This window comes from Sus scrofa, chromosome 1, assembly GCF_054392235.1.
Source record: "Sus scrofa isolate SSC_HxYL_T2T_F1_AM1 chromosome 1, Sscrofa_HxYL_maternal_Yorkshire_Landrace_v2.0, whole genome shotgun sequence".
Taxonomy (NCBI): Eukaryota; Metazoa; Chordata; class Mammalia; order Artiodactyla; family Suidae; genus Sus; species Sus scrofa.
Genome location: NC_139383.1, coordinates 41,759,372 through 41,774,615, shown reverse-complemented (window position 1 = coordinate 41,774,615; position 15,244 = coordinate 41,759,372). Strand labels below are relative to the sequence as shown.

The window sequence follows — 15,244 nt, the reverse complement described above, 5'->3', positions numbered from 1 at the left end:
ATTGATTATCACCTAGAATTTAAATAAACTTCCTGACTCATTCCATGCTTTTTTTTTTACACCATGAAATATATCTCTCATTACAACTATGGTTTTTAAATTCTCTAATTAATATGCCCAAGCACTGTCAGAGACAGGAACTGCTTGCAATTTTAGAAGGAGATAAAACTCAAAGGATTAAATATAAGTTATAATCACTTTTAGAATGCAGGTCAGTTGAGTAGGAATGCTTCTTTAAACTCTGCTCTTTAGGGGTAGATATTAATCCAGCACACAGTGATCTGCTCACACATCACATAAAGGCAGAACCTCTCATCTGTGGCAAGCTTCAACTTCATGGTATGGAAATAGACTCATTCAGAAAATACTCTTCTTTATTTTTTCATTGTACTACTGAATGCTGACATTTGTGTGTATAAAACTATGAGGAAAAAGGAAAATGTTGAAGGGTAATCCAACAATTAATGTCATTTGGGAAAAGTAAAACGTGCTGTACAAAATAGTTTTCTTTGCAATCCTTAAAATAATCACAAATATTTCTCCCTAGGAGATAAGAACTAGATAAGAATGAGGAGATAAGAACTATCATGAAGGTGCCTTAAGCATTTCTTTTAGTCAGCTGAGGATATACAATAAGGGGTGTGCTTTTAGAGTAAACTTAGGTTTCAGAAAATGTCTTTCTCTCTCCCGGATGTTAGCAGACTGTCATAGTTAGTATAGATTTTGTTATTTATTATTAGTTTCATAAGCTAATAAGAGAACTCTAAATCAAAACAGGAAACATATAGTAATGAGTACATACTAGCAATTAATTAAAAAGCTTTCCAGGTGGTTTAAGGTTTAGATAGGGCTGAGAATCATTGAATTAGAAGATGCCCATTTTGTTGTTTATAGAACTTTTTTTATAGGATGTTTTTCATAGGGACTGCTCTCTAGCTATAGAAAATGCACATTTGATATTGTTGACATAGAAATGTATCAAATTGTTGAAAGAACTTTTTCAATTAACAATTTGATACATTTCCATGTCAATGATATCAAATGTGCATTTTCTATAGCTAGAGAGCTGTCCATATAAAATAAAATATATTACAACTTTGATGAACACAGGGCATAGTTTTGTATAGATGTCTTTAAATACCAGTTTAAATTCCAACATGACACTTCACACAGAGAATTTAGAAGACTGAAGCTTTCACTTTCATATACATAGTAATAAAAATGTTCTTGTTGGCAAATATAATATTCTTCAACTTTGATGGTAACTTGTCTCACAGTTGGCAGGAAAAATAACTAAGCTTATGAAATCAGCTAAGAGATCTATTTGTTCATCCCAAGGTCCTAAAAGGCAGTGTCGTTGTCTTTGTAAATGTTACAACAGTGATTAAATTTTTCATCTAACATCTTTGGTTTGGCCTACAATGCCCTTTATAATGTGAATCAGCCGTGCTCTTTCATGATTCCATAATTTTGACTATTTTATCTTATCCTCTATTCCTACTCATCCCCTAAGACTCAATTCAAATTGGGGTCTTAATATCCCATAGATTTGCCTTCATATTTTCTAATCAGGACTTAAGGGCACATCCTGATATATTTAAAAATATATTTTAATGTATTGTGATCTGTCTGATTATAAATCTAATTTACTAGTTTGTGGTCCCCTCCAAGTAAACAAGTCCTATTTTATACATTTTTACAACATGGAAACCAAGTCTAGGAATTCTTCATATATTTACAAACATTGCATGGGTAATTATATACATACTCATTCTTCTGTAAAGAGATTGAATTCAGAGTTTTTTACAGTTCACATATGGTTACTGTTGGAAATATTGCTTAGCTAAACGATGCCACAGACCAAGCTGCACACTGGAATCACTTCTTTGATATTAAGCCCTGCACCTAGATAGTCTGTCAGTAGGAATCTGTATTTACAGATATCTGGTAATTTTCATGCAATGGCCTCAGGAACAATGGTTGAGAATAATGCCATTATGAAAACTATTGATTAATTCATGCCGTCTTCCTTTTCCTTTGTTGATTCAATATATACTTATAGAGTCTGGCACAGCAAGGTGCTAGGGGGTTTAATCAGTGAACAAAACAACCCTGGTGCTTATTCTCAGGGAGATGACAGTCTCATGGCAGTAACAGATTCTAACTGACCATATCAATACAAATATGATTGGAAGTGATTTGTACTATCAAAAAGAAAGACCATATAAAAATGAATGGAAACTAACTAGGTAAATAAGTCACAGGAAGAAATTAGGTGGCAAAAAATAAGCATTTCAGATAGAAGAAAATTCTTCTGCACTCTGACTCAGCAAGATTGAGCTCACCATTTTGAGAAATTCAGAAATTCCTGTGACTGGATCAATGGAGATTTGTTCAGGGTCAAGTTTAGAGTGTGTGTGGAGAGGGGTGAGGAATCATTCAGGCTGTGAAACTCAGGTTAAGTATTTTGATTGTTATTCCAAAAATAATAGGAAGGATTTTAAAGATTTTAAGAAATTTAGGTGATCAAATTTAGATTTTGGAAAGCTACTGTGCTGTGTGAAATCTCAATGGGCTTGGGGTGAAGGGTGGTCGTGGTGAGGACAAAAGCAGGAGTAGGCAGGTCAGGTGGTGGAAGTTTAGTTTAGAAAGCAGGGTGAGCAATAATGATATCTTTGACCACAGGGATGGCCAGAAACAGAGACAAGTGGACATAGTCAAGACATATTAGGAATTAATGATTGCTTCTTTTCCTTCAAAAATAAATTTGTTGGAGTTCCCACTGTGGCTTAGCAGGTTAAAAACCTGACATAGTGTCCATGAGGATGCAGGTTCAATCCCTGGTCTTGCTCAGTGGGTTAAGGATCTGGCATTGCAGCAAGCTGCAACTTGGATCCACATTGCTAGGCCAGCAGCTGCAGCTCCAATTCAACCCCTAGCCTGGGAAATGCCACTGGTGCAATCTTAAAAAGAAAAAAGAAAAAAATAAATTTGTTTGCTGATTTATTTTGAATGGCATAACTGGTTTGCCTCATTAAATGCAGTGTTTAGAACACAAGCTTTCTAAACAGAATGTGTATGAGGCATTGCACCCTTAGAAAAGGAAAGAAATTGAAATGGAAAACTTGAATGCTTTGGATTCAAAGAATTCATGCCCTGGCTCTGCGTTTCCCATTGACTTGTCCTGAAGTCTCAAGCTCTTTATTCCTCAATTCTTCATAAGAAAAATTGGGATAGTCTTGAGTAAATCCAAGTTCTAATATGGTTTCACAGTATGAGACTATTTTCCTTCTTTTTCTGGAAGGGTTTGGTGGGTCTACAATAATATTTTATTATGATTTAGAAAACTAACTTAGACTTAATACTCAAATAAAATTTTTAGAATTTCCACTTAATATCTACAATAAATATGAATAATATATCAATATATTGGTTTTCAGGCAACAGCTTTGCCAAATTCTATGATTTAATTGCTTGTGATGTTTTAGAGTAAAACCTGAAACACCTTTCCCAAAAAATGCTCTCCTCTTAAAATTAGGCTTTGTGCTGAATGAAGCAATATAATCACTACTATTTTTAATTAAAATATAGCTGATAAGAAGAAACTATTCGAGTTCCCCAGTGGCTCACTGGTTTAAGGATCTGGTGTCATCATTGCTGTGGCTTGTGTCCCTGTTGTGGCCCAGTCTTGATACCTGGCCTGGGGAAATTCCACATGCCATGGGTGTAGTAACAAGAAAAAAGGAAAGAAAAAAGAAAAAAAAAAAAAAAAGGAACTATTAAACAATAGTTTAAGAGAATTTTTAATTTTACTTCAAGTGCTACACAGTCCCTAACTTTTGGGAATACACAAATATTTTTCACAAGGATTCCCAGCTTCTTTAAGAACTAACCAGTTATCCATTTTTAATCATTCATGTAATTCATATTTATTAAGTGACCGCTACATGCCATATATAAGCATGCTGCCCTAGAGGGTATTACTGAGGGGAATGTTGTTAGAGAATATTTACCAGAGGACGCAACATTTAAGGTGGGACTAGGATGTATTCATTTCCTAAGGCTGCTGAAACAAAGTACCAAAAACAATAGATGGCTTAAAATAACAGAAGTTTATTATTCACAGTCTGGAGGCCAGAAGTCTGAAATCAAGGTGTCAACAGGGCCATGCAAATCCTTCCTTACCTCTTCTAGCTTCTGTTGTTTGCAGACAATTTCTGGCATTCCTTGCCTTGTAAATGTATCACTTCAGTCACACAGACCTCCTCTCTTCACACTGTCCTCCCTCTGTGTGTGTCTAGGACCCAATTGCCCTTTTTTATGAAAGCACTGGTCATACTGAATTAGGCTTACCTTAATGGTCTCATTTTTCTTGATTACTTTTGTAAATATCCTATTTCCCAATTAGATCATTTTCTGAAATACTCATGGTTAGATCTTCTACCTGTATTTTTGCAACAAACACAATCCAACCTAACAAGGAGTAAAAGTTAACCAAGCTAAAGAAAGTAAAGCAGGATTAGGAGAATTCCAGAGTTACATGACCTGTCATTTTGTATTCTTTAGAATAGTGTCTCCAAATGCTTTGATTAGTCTTACAGGATGGAAGGGAAGGTTTTTAGCTAATGGTATGTAATCTGAGACTCAGGAATATTTCTAGCACCCACAATTGGGGACTCCCATCTCTCTCTTCTTTCCTCCCTTCTCATTCTGTCAGCTGCCTCACCAAGTCATTATTCCATCACTTATTTGTTGGCATAAATGATTGTTTTATTCTAAGAGCTCATCCCCTAGGCAGAGATTCTCAGTGCTAACTGTGAAATACCAGGACAGAAGATGACTGTGTCTAACACACTCTTGGACATTCCTCACTAAGCTTCAACTCTAGCCTTTTTATTTATCTCAGTAGTAAATAAAAGTGCATGGGAGTGAAAGAGAGTTTATTAGAAACATATCCTTGATATAAAACATAAAATATATATATCTTTAAGATAAATTACTGAAATGGCAATACTTGGACAACCATTGTTTATCCATGTCTTGATAGACTCTGCAATCTTTGGAAACACCAAGCTCAGACTTCAGTATTGCAAATATGAACAGTTATTTATTTAAATTCATTTACTCATTAATTCTTCTAGCCATCAGTCAACTCACATTTAATTGGGGCTTGACAGATGCCCAGCATTGTGCTAGCTGGTAATGATACAAACATAAGGAAGACACTGACCTTACTCTTAAGTAGTTTGTAGTCTATGAGTAAGTGCAAAGGAGAGCATGGAATAACCATCATTCTGTCTTGATAATGCTGACCTCCTTCCATCAAAGAAGTGAAAGGCAGTATTAAAAATGGCCAAGTAAATTACAAGAAGAAAAGTTCATTTTATATATTATCAATAAATAAGTTGGAGTTCCGGTCGTGGCGCAGTGGTTAACGATTCCGACTAGGAACCATGAGGTTGCGGGTTCGATCCCTGACCTTGCTCATTGGGTTAACAATCTGGCATTGTCGTGAGCTGTGGTGTAGGTTGCAGATGCAGCTTGGATCCCGCGTTGCTGTGGCTCTGGCGTAGGCCGGGGGCTACAGCTCCGATTAGACCGCTAGCCTGGGAACCTGCATGTGCTGCGGGAACGGCCCAAGAAATGGCAAAAAGACAAAATAAATAAATAAGTTGTATTTCTAATCATTTTCCTAGTATCTAGTCCAGTGTCCTCCCCCACCAAATAAATTGACATTTATGGGAAATTTTAATGTAAAAAATTTCTCTGGACTTTCTGTTTTCTCAGAAGAGGATAAGGGGTTGACTCTAGGGATGGAGGTTATATGCTACCTGTCATGGGCTCCACATTTTATTTTTTAATGTGAGTAAATATATTAATTTGAAGAAATGCCATTATACAGGGAGTGAGGATAGAGAAGAATTTGTTACAAGAAATGAATGTTGTGGGGTTTTCAGTGCAGGAGCTAGACAGTTATGAAGAGCCAATGCATGAGCAATAAGGTAGGAAGTTTAGGGATCAAAAGTGGAGAAAAAATTGGGGTGTTATTAAAGGATATTCTGATTAATGAATGATAAGAGTAGATGGAATATTTTAGAACAGAAGGAATATGAGGTGATCCAAGTGCCCACAGCCTAACATACCTTGTCCCAGACACTCAGTGACACAGTGGACTTCCTGGTTCACTTTCCGTGTAAAGTGGCAGAATTAAATAAAGTCTTACCAATTCAGTTCTTGTGGGTTGCCCAGCAAGGTTACTGTCAGTAGTCTTACCAGCCTGAATTTAGTAAAAACAAAATCCCTTTGAAACAGTATATTCCATGAGAGATGGGGCAAAAATTATATAACTATAATTTGGGGCAAAATTATAAAATAAAGTAACAGAAAATGTATGAGGACTATAAATAGTGTAATATGATGCTTATCTTTGGCCCACTGAAATAGTCTGCTGTTCTTTTCTGAGAGTGGGATAGAAAGTCAGGAGAATTAAACATGCTATTTCTGTAGCTAAATTAAAATCCATGAATCTATCTTCTTATCCTGATACCTACTGAAACTATTTCAGGTAGCTCTCCTTATCTTTGGCAGGTAAATACTATGAGGAAATTGTTAAGAAGATTCAAGTAGCAGCTCACTTCTTAATGATTATGATAGAAATACCATCTTCAAAGTGTGTGGGTTGGCATGGGCGAAGGGAGGTGGAACTTCTGTGGGAAAAGTCCAGCATTAAAATTAGTACTTCATACTGAAAGGTTAATTGCTTCCCAACTTCTCTTGTAAGATGTATCTAACAGATTTGTATACATCAACCAAGGCAATCTTACCTTGTTATTGAAAAGAGGAAAGGGGCTACTTAAAACCTTTGCTATATACAAAGCCATATGTTATTAATTTAACCCTGGAAGTTAAATTTTCAGTTGTCTTTTCCCAATTCCTAGGTTTTAACAGAAGCAAATGGAGTCATGGCAGATGTGTGTTAGTGGTTTAATTCCAACCAAACATAAAACGATCATTTTAATTAGAGTGTAACTATTTTTTGAAAAAATTTTTAAGCAGTCTAGAAAAAAAGACTTGCCATTACAAAGTGAACTATTTAAAAAATAAATCTGTTCAGGGATATGTATGACATTCAAGAATATATGTCTTGTTATATATCTCGCTATAAATGCTGTTTGTACTGTGTGATTTGGGAGGTGGAGTTTTCATGATTGGCATTTCATTCATTTCTTTGAATGAATGCATAGAAACCTACCCTTGTAGCACTTTCAGGCTCCTCCTAGTCAATATGGTAATGGATTTCAGTGAACCTAAATGACCAGAAGAAAACTTAAAAGTACGCAGTGATCAGGACTAACTAATCCAAATGTTCAGTGTTGGTGCTGAAATTCCCTGTCTCTAAGTAGGTCTTCAGTGGTAAAAATCCCTCAGCCTGGATGGAATAAAAAATCTTTACCACAAAATTTTAGAAAATATATTTATCTTGAACTCCCAAAAAGTTATGCTGTGAACTGATTGTTAACCTGACATTCATAATTTTGTCACTTACAGTTGCATCTGAAATACTTATTTTTAATAAAGGCTCAAAAAGTATTTATATGTGCAAGGATTGACTATTAGGTAGTTTAGCAGTTTTCAATAAATTGTTTTTTTTCCCAGACAGTAATATATAAGTTTTTATTGAATTTGGCAATTTACTCTATGGTTTTCTTCCCATAAAGCCATGAGTTATGATATCACACAGGCAAGCAAGATAAATTTCTCACTGATGATAGCTGATTTATAACAAGGCTTTGTAAATTGAATATTCATGTTACAAAAAGTTCTTTTAAACATAAATGATATATAATGACATCCATAACTCATTTTTCTTCTTTTACTTCTGTTCACTGCAACACTGGTATATTTCTTTCTACTCCTTTCACTTTTACATGCTTGATTTACAGTTTCTTGAAATGGAAAATATATTTTAATATGCAGTAAGGTGTTTGTGTGTGTTATGTGTATATGTATGTGATTATATCACCTTAATCAAGAGTAACTGATTAAATTTTGACTGGAGCATAGTAAGATTAACATTTGAGCTCAGAAATAAAACACTTCAATTACCACAAATCCTCAATGAGTAAATAACTGATATAAAAGCTCACATGCCAACCGTGTAAATCTTGGATGATAAAGAGGAAGGTTTTTTTTTTTTTTTCCCTTCTGTATTTCAGGACATAAAATATCTTCTTGCTCTTTTCCATTTCATTTAATTTTTAGCCTTTTCATAGACAATCAAATTGATTTGGGTATGACTCTAAGAAGACTGGAAAATATTCTGGTTTCCTGGTCACTTTTTTTTTTTTTCCATTATAGCTGTTTACAGTGTTCTGTCAATTTTCTACTGTACAGCATGGTGACCCAGTTACACATACAAGCATACAATTTTTTTTCTCACATTATTGTGCTCCATCATAAGTGACTAGACATAGTCCCCAGTGCTATACAGCAGGATCTCATTGACCCAGGCATATCTGTAAACTGGGAAATTTCATATAATAGTTTCCAGAGTTGCTTGAAAATCAAAAGGTTGTAATCTTAGGCCGCTATTCTTCATAATAAAAAACTGAATGGTTCTCAGTAGCAGCATCTTTTAATAAGAAAGTTAAAGCCTTTCCCTAACTTAGGAGGGAGTGGGATGGACTGGGAGTTTAGGGTTAGTAGATGTAAACTATTGCATTTGGAGTGGATAAGCAATGAGATCCTGCTGTATAGCACACGGAAATATAGCTAGTCACTTGCGATGGAACATGAGATATATATATATATATTTATATACATATAAAATTTGTATTATGTATGTAAGTATAAATAAACATAAACATAAATATATAAAGATGTGGGGGGTCACTTTACCATACAGCAGAAATTGACAGAACATCATCAATCAAGTATAATAAAAAAATTTTTTTTAGTTAAATGGTTGCAAGATCCAGGTAGGCAAAGTACAAAAGCAATGTCAGTCATACATAACACAGCCGAATGCTGCAGGGCTGCAGAAGATGCATGATCTTTCTTACAGGAAGCAGCTGCTATCTGCACTATATAAGTGTTTATTACAGGGAATACTATCTCAGTGTTGCCACATCTGAGTCTTCAAGAAAATCTGTAATATCATTATTATGTGGATTTCCCCAGTTTTCAAACACTGTGTGGTCAAATGTTGGCTGACTAAATCCAGCATGTGACCACCAGTATGCAACCCCTAAGGTAGATTTTTTTTTTAATATTTATTCAGGAAGATTTCAGACCTATATAAAAGTGGACAGAATAGTATAAAATACTTTCTTGGACCCAACAAACATTAGTCTCTGGAGAGCTGTGTCCCATGTACATCCCACCCACTCATCTCATCCTATATTTAGAAACTAATCACCAAACATGACATCATATTATTTGTAAGCATTTCCAACTGTATTAGAGCTGTTTTAGAAAAATAAAATGGCAATATATTTTAGCAAAAATAATACTTCTCCAAGGTCACAGAAACAAAGCTGACCACTGATGTTTCTAACTACCAGTCTGATAAATAACCTAAGTTACAAAAACTTTCTGGTAATCTAAAATTACTCAAAATTTCAGTACAGTTTCTAAAACTCAAGAAACAATATGGTTAGCCATTTGTATTCCTGTCTCATTCTTTATACCAGTGAGAATAAAATAGGATATATGTTGATTTTGGCACCAACTTGGGTGGAACTTGTGAAAAAATTTTATCATTGTAATTCCACATTCTGGTTCATTTATAATATTTTTCAGAGACTCATAATGTAAATTCTATATCATATCGACACCTAGATGGGGAGGAACAGAACTCAGGATAAAGAGAGGATCTGCATGTGTTTTACTGAAAAAAATCATATTTAGGGTCCTCACTCAGCTGATTACTAGAGTTGTGAAATATTTATCCCCTCTGTGATTTCTTTGCTCTGGAAATTAGTACTATGTAAATCCAGCAAAAGGATTCTGAATGTGATGGATAGTTTTAATGAATACCCTTCTGAATCCTACTGTTTATAAAGTTGCCCATAAAAAGTTTGGTGAAACTTGAATATAAGCTGCTCTTATTTATTTCCAATTCATATTGGGAACACTAACAATATGTACATGAATTTTCTAATCTTTAAAAATCATGGTTGCATTAAGTGAAAATATATATTTTATCATAACTGTAAGAAAGTAGATATCCCCAGAGACCTTATTAGAAATGTATTTGAATAAAAGTAGCAGAGCACAATTATTTGCTATTCTGAATAATTTTTTTTAGAACATGCATCTTATTCTACAAGGAGTTTTACATTCAAGACTGCTTTGTCCTTAGCCAGCAAGCACTAAATAAAAGTATATTAAAATGTTTTCAATGGAAGGAGTTTCATAAAATTAGCATGTATTTGTTCATAGAATATGGATATTATAATTTGTCCTGACTATATGCAGCAGTTTAAAAATGGAACTATAATAATCATACTTTTTCCCTTCATTTTCAGATTGAAGTGAAGTGTTGAACTTCATTAACCTTGTTGGGAACATAGAAATATAATAAAACTTCTTTCAAATTGTCCCCTTTAACCTTTGATTTAGTTGAAACTGAATTTCACAGCAAAATGGAATTGGAACTAGACAACACATAATTTGTGGGATTAGGAATGTAGTGTAATTTCATGCCAGGATGACTTTGCAGTAGTATGGGGGTAATACTCTTGCAGAGCATAGCAAGGATAATCACCAAGCTTCCATTTAAATACACTTACATAAGCCACACTTTATATAATTTTTGGAAGTCTAAACTTGTATACTCAGTATTTCTTTCCAGCAGGAGGCAGACATGTCAGTGGCCTGCTCAGAGCACCTCTTGGGTGATAAGAGGAAAGAGGGGAAGATAAGAGAAATTGTTCTCTTGTTTAGATGACTGGCCTTCTCAGTTACCACTATTCGCACCAAAGCATCATCATGCATCTGCCAGTCATTCTAATGAGATGCACTGATCAGTTGAGCATTGCTAGAATGTTCAGACATGTACTTCATTCTCAGTCATGCCAGGACTTCAGGCAGGGGAGCATCGTAACTAGATACTGTCATCTAGCACTAGGAGGCTGAATGCAAGGCAAGGCACTAATAACAGGACCTGTTTTATGCAAGCACAAAGAAATAGGCTTTCTCGACTCTTCTCACTGCTCATTTGCTTTAACTTTGCTGAGAATGATAGTTTCTGCTTTAAATAGAAATGAGAGAGAAGCCTGCTGGGAGGAGAAACTAGTTTGGGGAGGAGAAACTAGTTTATCTCATAAAGTCAGTCTTGGTTTGAATTAAGGAAGAAAGCATGGACGCCACCTTGAACTGGATGGTATACCAGTGATGAATGAGGGGTGAGAATCTGATATGAAACATTCTTATCAAAAAATGCAATAAAATTGATTAACATATTCAATTCTTAGGAAAGTGATTTATATTTCATGTGGTTTTCATATAGTTTATTTTAGTTATATCAAATATATATGTGACAGTTATAAAATAATTACCATGTTGCTACTTTAGCTGATTTTTATTTCTCCAAGATGTAAAAAATGCATATTTTCAACTATGTCATCCTAGAACATAGAACAAAATGTCTAGATTAATGATACAAATGTATGATAAAAATTCTCCTATGAAAGCCTTTTATGATGTAGCATATGAAACATAATACTTTGCTCCCCACTGAAATGCAATTATGAGTGCAACTTGAACATCAGCTAGAGTTTCAGCGCCTAGAATAGCAGTACACAATAGAAAAGAAATGACTTCTCAAAATTGGAATCAGAGAGAGATTTTAGGCATGCAGAATTTAATTATCCTCATTAGAATCTGCCCAGGGGCAACACTTTACTGTCATAAGAAAGCCAATAGTGTTTTTAATGATCCAGTGAAGTGTATTTGGGTTTTCCATATCACCTCAATGCAATTTCTTTCCTAGAACACCATCCTCTGTTCCAGGAGTGTGGCAATGATTTTGCCAATAAATCTAGTTATTTTTCTTGACTGTACTTTATCCTCAAACTGACCATGACTGGTCCTTGTGGCCCACAAGATTTAATGAGCTGCACAGCATAAAATGTACATTACACCTCTTTGTATTTTTATTAATCAAGACTTTTAACAAATTGAAATTTAAGAGACAGCCTATACCCCAAAAGTACACACAGCCATCCTAATTCCCACTATCTTTATAAAATATAAAACTTTTGACAGGATAAAGAGTAGTTTTATTTTCTGTTAATTTAAGGAATCTACATTTATTCTCTTTGTGCATTCCTAGACTCTGGACTGTCTTTTAAGGAAGGTGGTTTAAATTGTGCTTGTGACTAAAGGGAGTGAAACAGGAGGTTTAATGGATGAAAAGTGCTGAGGAGTGACTGTTTGTGGGCTATAGGAGTCTTGCATTCTCTGTTGTCTTACTAAGGTATTTCCTGTGAAATGTTGCTTATCACTGATCATTCATTCTTTCCAAGGGAAGGCTGAAAGTTCATTTGTTCTGCTTCATTGTGTTTAGAGATTAAACAGAATGTCTTCAAAACAGCTCAGGGATTTTTGTTTTTTTATCACCTCTAATGCACCCTTTTGTCAAAGGTTTACGAAGTTTGTGTTTTGTTTTTGTTTGTTTTTAATAACTTTTAGAAGAATCCATACAAGTAGGTAACAAAATCTCAATACTCTTAATATGCTTGAAAAGCTGCTTTTTATTGTTATCTTTGTTATGTGTAGGTTATTTCAAACAGTTCTTGGGAAAATTTCACTGAGATTACTTTTACAAAATGTGTATATATATATATATATGTATATCAATATGTATCATCTATCTACATATGTGTATATATATATATATATACACACATATATATCAATGCCAGTAATGTTTATGGAGTATGTGTAAATGCTAATATAATTATACATACAAATTATAATAGCATGTATCATATTTTTCAACTAAAATAATTATAAAGGTTATTTTCTTCAAATATTTGCAATCTAGCTTTTTTTTTTTTCCTTTTTTTAGGGCTATACCCACGACATATGGAAGTTACCAGGCTAGGGATCGAATTGGAGCTACTGCTGCCTGCCTACGCCACAGCCACAGCAATGGTGATCCAAGCTGCCTATGTAACCTACACCACAGCTCACAGCAATGCCGGATCACTGACCCACTGAGCAAGGCCAGGAATCGAACCCACATCATCATGGATACTAGTCGAATTTGTTCCCCTTCTGCCACGATGGGCACTCCCTGTAATTTAGCATTTGCTATTTTTTTAATGAAGTGCCTATTTGGAAGATGTATACCATTTTTATTTATCTCATCCTTATTTTACATCGCTCAACTTCTCCATCATTTATACCTCACAGCCTTAAACTCAAGATACAGCAAAGACATTGTAATTTTGTTTTGGTAAGCATAAATTAACATCAGTTTGAAAAAAAGCAACGAAATATCTGTGCAAAATTTAATTTTTTATCTCAAACTATGAGAAAATATGCATTTTATGCTTTTTGATGCCTCATGCATGGAACATATTATTCAGGAATGCATGGAAAACCCAAATACACTTCTGATTCCAATTTTGAGAAGTCATTTCTTTTCTATTGTGTACTGCTATTCTAGGCTCTGAAACTCTAGCTGATGTTCAAGTTGCACCCATAATTGCATTTCAGTGGGGAGCAAAGTATTATGTATACAGCTACTGTTAGAGAATGGAAAGGGAATATTTTATCAATAATCCTATGATCTGGAGAAGCCTGAAAAAGAATGAGCTAGTCTACTTCATAATGTTATAAAATCAGACCTAAAGAACTCAGGATAAAAAAGCAATCTTTTCTTTTTGAGATAGTTTCTATAAAGATATCAGGCCTCTCATGGTAAATACTTTACTGCACTGACATGCTAAACCATCTTTCTTATGTCATATATGTATTTAAATCACAATTAAAGTCCACTTTCTCATTTAAGAAAATATGGTGAACAGCTGTTCCCTTTTCTTCTTATAATCATCTTACATTTTCTGGCATTTCATTATTGTCATCTACTCTGTTTAGGTTACTTTCTGGCATTGAATTTTCACTTTATTTTTTGGAGTAAAATGAGGCATGAGTACACATATCTCATTTCCACTGTTTATAAAAATATCGCCCCAAATATATCTTTCTTCTGCAACCCTCTCATTCCTTTTTCATCTTTCATATTACATATCCTACCAAGCAGAGGTCAATAAATATTCATTTCTTTTTGCGTTTAATGAATGAAATGACTCCTCTATTGCAGCCACTATCCTAAGTGTAAGAGATATGGCATCAAGCAAAAGAGACAAAGTCCTTGTCCTCATGGAGTTTACGTTCTAGTGGGAGAGGTAGACATTTAAACCAATAAACCAATAAACATACAATAGGTCAAGTGGTGGGTGACAAAGTTAATCACCAGAGAGGAGTTAATGCAGCAGACCTGATGTCATTCACCTCTCCCCTCTTCAGGAGGGCTTGCTTGTGTGGGTGTCCATTGGCTGGCCCTGGGAACTTAGCCTTTGGAAAAGTTCCTGTGTCACCAATTGGTAATGTTGTTTTCAATGCCTGTGGTACTGATCCTTAAGGTACCAGCTTGTCCAGCTAGTTTGTGGAAATAATATGATATGTGGTTGACACCTGCTTTCCTTTCGGGTCTAGAATTCCAGTAATCACAGCCAGCAGCTTGCAAAAGTATTATGTGCCTATGTGAGCACCCCTCTATATGAAGCCTGGATTCTGAGGCTCAAGCTGGCTTCCCTGGACAGAAACACTTCCTATATGTGGTGTGGGTTCATTGCTAGAGGAATAAGTATGTCTTGTATGAAGCTAAGCGGTAGGACTTCAGAAACCTGCATGTGATTTCCTTCAGACTCTGCCTGATTCATCACTTTTCCTTGTTGAACCTACTCTGCAAACTTTTAATGTAAATAATCTAGAACCTTGAGAATGACTGCTTTCAGCCATATAAGTATTTTCAGTAAATTACTGAATGAACGGTTGGTCATGGGACCCATCTCAAAACAACATCAACTTAAAAAAGAAGCAAAGTAAAGGGTTTAGGAATGATAGCAATGTGTTATTTAAGACAGGGTTGCTAGGAAGTCTCTCTCCAAGAAGGGGGCATTCCAACAGAGGCCTGAATAAAGTGATGGACCAAGTTAGGCAAATATGT

General features: G+C 35.0%; 1 protein-coding gene and 1 long non-coding RNA gene across 19 annotated transcripts in view; one reads left to right on the top strand and one right to left on the bottom strand.

Annotated features, from left to right (window-relative positions):
* LOC106506546 (uncharacterized) overlaps positions 1–15,244 on the top strand; it is a 1,093,182-nt gene that overhangs the window by 587,826 nt on the left and 490,112 nt on the right. The window lies entirely within an intron of this gene.
* Positions 1–15,244, bottom strand: part of LOC106507559 (uncharacterized) — a 295,098-nt gene that overhangs the window by 20,221 nt on the left and 259,633 nt on the right. The window contains exon 8 of one of the 16 annotated variants that reach the window (XR_014839943.1): positions 6,224–6,277. The exons of the other annotated variants lie outside the window; for them this stretch is intronic. The gene's annotated coding sequence lies outside the window, so the exon portion shown is untranslated. The remainder of the gene's footprint in view (positions 1–6,223; positions 6,278–15,244) is intronic. 16 annotated transcript variants of the gene reach the window in all.